Genomic DNA, 6,792 nt, shown 5'->3' with positions numbered 1-6,792 from the left:
GGGGGGTTCTGGTAACCCCAGGTACTCCGGTATATGCCCGAAACCTCCCGGAACCATTCCGGTGTCTGAACATAGTCGTCCAATATATAAATATTCATGTCTCGACCATTTCGAGACTCCTCGTCATGTCCGTGATCACATCCGGGACTCCGAACAACCTTCGGTACATCAAAACACATAAACTCATAATATAATTGTCATCTAACTTTAAGCGCGCGGACCCTACGGGTTCGAGAACTATGTAGACATGACCGAGACACATCTCCGGTCAATAACCAATAACGAAACCTGGATGCTCATATTGGATCCTACATATTCTACGAAGATCTTTATCAGTCAAACCGCATAACAACATACATTGTTCCCTTTGTCATCGGTATGTTACTTGCCCGAGATTCGATCGTCGGTATCTCAATACCTAGTTCAATCTCGTTACCGGCAAGTCTCTTTACTCGTTCCGTAATAAATCATCCCGCAACTAACTCATTAGTTGCAATGCTTGCAAGGCTTATATTGATGTGCATTACCGAGTGGGCCCAGAGATACCTCTCCGACAATCGGAGTGACAAATCCTAATCTCGAAATACGCCAACCCAACAAGTACCTTTGGAGACACCTGTAGAGCACCTTTATAATCACCCAGTTACGTTGTGACGTTTGGTAGCACACAAAGTGTTCCTACGGTAAACTGGAGTTGCATAATCTCATAGTCACAGGAACATGTATAAGTCATGAAGAAAGCAATTGCAACATAAACGATCAAGTGCTAAGCTAACGGAATGGGTCAAGTCAATCACATCATTCTCCTAATGATGTGATGCCGTTAATCAAATGACAACTCTTTGTCCATGGCTAGGAAACATAACCATATTTGATTAATGAGCTAGTCAAGTAGAGGCATACTAGTGACACTCAGTTTGTCTATGTATTCACACATGTATCATGTTTCCGGTTAATACAATTCTAGTATGAATAATAAACATTTATCATGAAATAAGGAAATAAATAATAACTTTATTATTGCCTCTAGGGCATATTTCCTTCAGTCTCCCACTTGCACTAGAGTCAATAATCTAGTTCACATCATCATGTGATTCAACACCAATATTCACATCTGTATGTGATTAACACCCATAGTTCACATCGTCATGTGACCAACACCCGAAGGGTTTACTAGAGTCAATAATCTAGTTCACATCGTTATGTGATTAACACCCAAAGAGTACTAAGGTATGATCATGTTTTGCTCGTGAGAGAAGTTTAGTCAACGGGTCTGTCACATTCAGAGCCGTATGTATTTTGCAAATATTCTATGTCTAGAATGCTCTGCACGGAGCTACTCTAGCTAATTGCTCCCACTTTCAATACGTATCCAGATTGAGACTTAGAGTCATCTGGATCGGTGTAAAAGCTTGCATCGATGTAACTCTTTACGATGAACTCTTTTATCACCTCCATAATCGAGAAACATATCCTTAGTCCTCCCTAAGGATATGCTTGACCGCTGTCCAGTGATCTACTCTTAGATCAAAATTGTATTCCTTTGCCAAACTCACAGCAAGGTATACAATAGGTCTGGTACACAGCATAGCATACTTTATAGAACCTATGACTGAGGCATAGGGAATGACTTTTCATTCTCTTTCTATTTTCTGCCATGGTCGGGTTTTGAGTCTTACTGAACTTCACACCTTTGCATCACAGGCAACAACTCTTTCTTTGACTGTTCCATTTTGAACTACTTCAAAATCTTGTCAAGGTATGTACTAATTGAAAATCTTATCAAGCGTCTTGATCTATCTCAATAAATCTTGATGCTCAATATGTAAGTAGCTTTACTAAGGTCTTTCTTTGAAAAACTCCTTTCAAACACTCCTTTATGCTTACCAGAAAATTCTACATTATTTCCGATCAACAATATGTCATTCACATATACTTATCAGAAAGGATGTAGTGCTCCCACTCACTTTCTTGTAAATACAGGCCTTTCCAAAAGTCTGCATAAAACCATATGCTTTGATCAACTCATCAAAGCGTATATTCCAACTCCGAGATGCTTGCACCAGTCCATTGATGGATCGCTGGAGGTTGCACATTTTGTTAACACCTTTAGGATTGACAAAACCTTCTCGTTGTATCATATACAACACTTCTTTTAAGAAATATCCATTCAAGGAATGCAGTTTTGACATCCATTTGCCAGACTTCATAAAATGCGGTAATTGCTAACATGATTCGGACAGACTTAAGCATCATTACGAGTGAGAAAATCTCATCGTATTCAACATCTTGAACTTGTCGAAAACCTTTCGCAACAAGTCGAGCTTTGTAGATAGTAACACTACTATCAGTGTCCATCTTCCTCTTGAAGATCCAATTATTTAACATAGCTTGCTGATCATCAAGCAAGTCAACCAAAGTCCATACTTTGTTCTCATACATGGATCCTATCTCAGATTTTATGGCCTCAAGCCATTTCGCGGAATCTGGGCTCATCATTGCTTCCTCATAGTTCGTAGGTTCATCATGGTCTAGTAACATGACTTCTAGAAAAGGATTACTGTACCACTCTGGTGCAGATCTTATTCTGGAAGACCTACGAGGTTCGGTAGCAACTTGATCTGAAGTTTCATGATCATCATCATTAACTTCCTCACTAATTGGTGTAGGAATCACTAGAACTGTCTTCTGTGATGAACTACTTTCCAATAAGGGAGAAGGTATAATTACCTCATCAAGTTCTACTTTCCTCCCACTCACTTCTTTCGAGAGAAACTCCTTCTCTAGAAAGGATCCATCTTAGCAACGAATATCTTGCCTTCGGATCTGTGATAGAAGGTGTACCCAACAATTTCCTTTGGGTATTCTATGAAGACGCACTTCTCCGATTTGGGTTTGAGCTTATCAAGTTGAAATTTTTTCACATAAGCATCGCAGCCCCAAACTTTAAGAAACGACAACTTTGGTTTCTTGCCAAAACACACTTCATAAGGCGTCGTCTCAACGGATTTTGATGGCGCCCTTTTTAAAGTGAATGCAACTGTCTCTAATGCATAACCCCAAAACGATAGTGGTAAACCTATAAGAGACATCATGGATCGCACAATATCCAATAAAGTGTGGTTACGATGTTCGGACACACCATAAAGCTGTGGTGTTCCAGGTGGTGTGAACTGTGAAACTATTCCACATTGTTTTATATGAAGGCCAAACTTGTAACTCAAATATTCTCCTCCACGATCAGATCGTAGAAACTTTATTTTCTTGTTATGATGATTCTCCACTTCACTCTGAAATTCTTTGAACTTTTCAAATGTTTCAGACTTGTGCTTCATTAAGTAGATATACTCATATCTGCTCAAATCATCTTGTGAAGGTCAGAAAATAACGATACCCGCCACGAGCATCAACACTCATTGGACCGCATACATTAGTATGTATTATTTTCAATAAGTCACTAGCTCGTTCCTTGTTCCGAAGAACGGAGTTTTAGTCATCTTGCCCATAAGGCATGGTTTGCAAGCATCAAATGATTCATAATCAAGTGATTCCAAAAATCCACCAGCATGGAGTTTCTTCATGCGCTTTACACCAATATGACCCAAACGGCAGTGCCACAAATAAGTTGCACTATCATTATCAAATTTTCATCTTTTGGCATCAATATTATGCATATGTGTATCACTGCGATCAAGATTTAATAAACCATCAACATTGGGTGTATGACCATAGAAGGTTTTATTCATGTAAACAGAATAACAATTTATTCTCTTGTCTTAGATGAATAATTGTATCACAATAAACATGATCTAATCATATTTATGCTCAACGCAAACACCAAATAACATTTATTTAGGTTCAACACTAATCTCGAAAATATAGGGAGTGTACGATGATGATCATATCAATCTTGGAACCACTTCCAACACACATCGTTACTTCACCCTCAACTAGTCTCTGTTTATTCTGTAACTCCTGTTTCGAGTTACTAATCTTAGCAACCAAACAAGTATCAAATACTCAGGGGCTACTATAAACACTAGTAAGGTATACATCAATAACCTGTATATCAAATATACCCTTGTTCACTTTGCCGTTCTTCTTATCCACCAAATATTCAGGGCATTTACGCTTCGAGTGACCATTTCCTTTGTAGTAGAAGCACTTAGTTTCAGGCTTTGGTCCAGCTTTTGGGCTTCTTCATGGGAGTGACAACTTGCTTGTCATTCTGCTTGAAGTTCCCTTTCTTTCCCTTTGCCCTTTTGTTGAAACTAGTGGTCTTGTCAATCATCAACACTTGATGCTCTTTCTTGATTTCTACCTTTGTCGATTTCAGCATCACGAAGAGCTCAGGAATCGTTTTCGTCATCCCTTGAATACTATAGTTCATCACGAAGTTCCAGTAACTTGGTGATGGTGACTAGAGAACTCTGTCAATCACTATCTTATCTAGAAGATTAACTCTCACTTGATTCAAGCGATTGTAGTACTCAGACAATCTAAGCACTTGCTCACTAGTTGAGCAATTCTCCTCCATCTTTTAGGCAAAGTATTTATCAGAGGTCTCATACCTCTTGACACGGGCATGAGTCTGAAATACCAATTTCATCTCATGGAACATCTCATATGTTCCGTGACGTTTCAAAAACATTTTTGTAGTCCCGGTTCTAAGCCATAAAGCATGGTGCACAAAACTATCAAGTAGTCATCATATTGAGCTAGCCAAACGTTCATAACGTCTGCATCTGCTCCTGCAATAGGTCCGTCACCTAGCGGTGCATCAATGACATAATTCTTCTGTGCAGCAATGAGGATAAACCTCAAATCACGGACTAAGTCCGCATCATTGCTACTAACATCTTTCAACATAGTTTTTCTCTAGGAACATATAAAAACATAGGGAAGCTATAACGCGAGCTATTGATCTACAACATAATTTGCAAAATACTACCAGGACTAAGTTCATGATAAATTAAAGTTCAATTAATCATATTACTTAAGAACTCCCACTTAGATAGACATCTCTCTAATCATCTAAGTGATCACGTGATCCAAATCAACTAAACCATAACCGATCATCACGTGAAATGGAGTAGTTTTCAATGGTGAACATCACTATGTTGATCATATCTACTATATGATTCACGCTCGACCTTTCGGTCTCAGTGTTCCGAGGCCATATCTGCATATGCTAGGCTCGTCAAGTTTAACCTGAGTATTCTGCGTGTGCAAAACTGGCTTGCACCCGTTGTAGATGGACGTAGAGCTTATCACACCCGATCATCACGTGGTGTCTGGGCACGATGAACTTTGGCAATGGTGAATACTCAGGGAGAACACTTTTATCTTGAAATTTAGTGAGAGATCATCTTATAGTGCTACCATCAATCAAAGCAAGATAAGATGCATAAAGGATAAACATAACATGCAATCAATATAAGTGATATGATATGGCCATCATCATCTTGTGCTTGTGATCTCCATCTCCGGAGCCCCGTCATGATCACCATCGTCACCGGCACGACACCTTGATCTCCATCGTAGCATCGTAGTGATAAAGTAAAGCAATTATAGGGCGATTGCATTGCATACAATAAAGCGACAACCATGTGGCTCCTGCCAGTTGCCGATAACTCGGTTACAAAACATGATCATCTCATACAATAAAATATAGCATCATGCCTTGACCATATCACATCACAACATGCCCTGCAAAGACAAGTTAGACGTCCTCTACTTTGTTGTTGCAAGTTTTACGTGGCTGCTACGGGCTGAGCAAGAACCGTTCTTACCTACGCATCAAAACCACAACGATAGTTCGTCAAGTTAATGTTGTTTTAACCTTCTCAAGGACCGGGCGTAGCCACACTCGGTTCAACTAAAGTTGGAGAAACTGACACCTGCCAGTCACCTATGTGCAAAGCACGTCGGTAGAACCAGTCTCGCGTAAGTGTACGCGTAATGTCGGTCCGGGCCACTTCATCCAACAATACCGCCGAACCAAAGTATGACATGCTGGTAAGCATATGGCTTGTATCGCCCACAACTCACTTGTGTTCTACTCGTGCATATAACATCTACGCATAAAACCTGGCTCTGATACCACTGTTGGGGAACGTAGTAATTTAAAAAAATTTCCTACGCACACGCAAGATCATGGTGATGCATAGCAACAAGAGGGGAGAGTGTTGTCCACGTACCCTCGTAGACCGAAAGCGGAAGCGTTAGCATAACACGGTTGATGTAGTCGTACGTCTTCACGATCCGACCGATCCAAGTACCGAACGTACGGCACCTCCGAGTTCAGCACACGTTCAGCTCGATAACGTCCCATGAACTCTGATCCAGCAGAGCTTTGCGGGAGAGTTCCGTCAGCACGACGGCGTGATGATGGTGTTGATGATGCTACCGACGCAGGGCTTCACCTAAGCACCGCTACAATATTACCGAGGTGGAATATGGTGGAGGGGGGCACCGCACACGCTTAAGAGATCAATGATCAATTGTTATGTCTATGGGGTGTCCCCTTCCTCCGTATATAAAGGGGGGAGGAGGAGAGGGCCGACCGAGGGTAGAGGTGCGCCCAAGGGGGGGCAATCCTACTCCAAGTAGGTTTGCCCCCCTTCCTATTCCAAGTAGGAGAAGGGGGAAGGAGGAGGTGGAGAGAAGGAAGGAGAAGGGGGGCCGCCGCCCCCTTCCCTTTCCCAATTCGGATTGGGGCAAGGGGGGACGCGCGCCACCTCCTGGCCTCCCTCTCTCCTTTCCACTAAGGCCCATAAGGCCCAATAGCTT

Source organism: Triticum aestivum, chromosome 4B (assembly GCF_018294505.1).
Source record: "Triticum aestivum cultivar Chinese Spring chromosome 4B, IWGSC CS RefSeq v2.1, whole genome shotgun sequence".
In the NCBI taxonomy this organism is placed as follows: Eukaryota; Viridiplantae; Streptophyta; class Magnoliopsida; order Poales; family Poaceae; genus Triticum; species Triticum aestivum.
Note: the sequence above shows the minus strand (reverse complement) of the source record.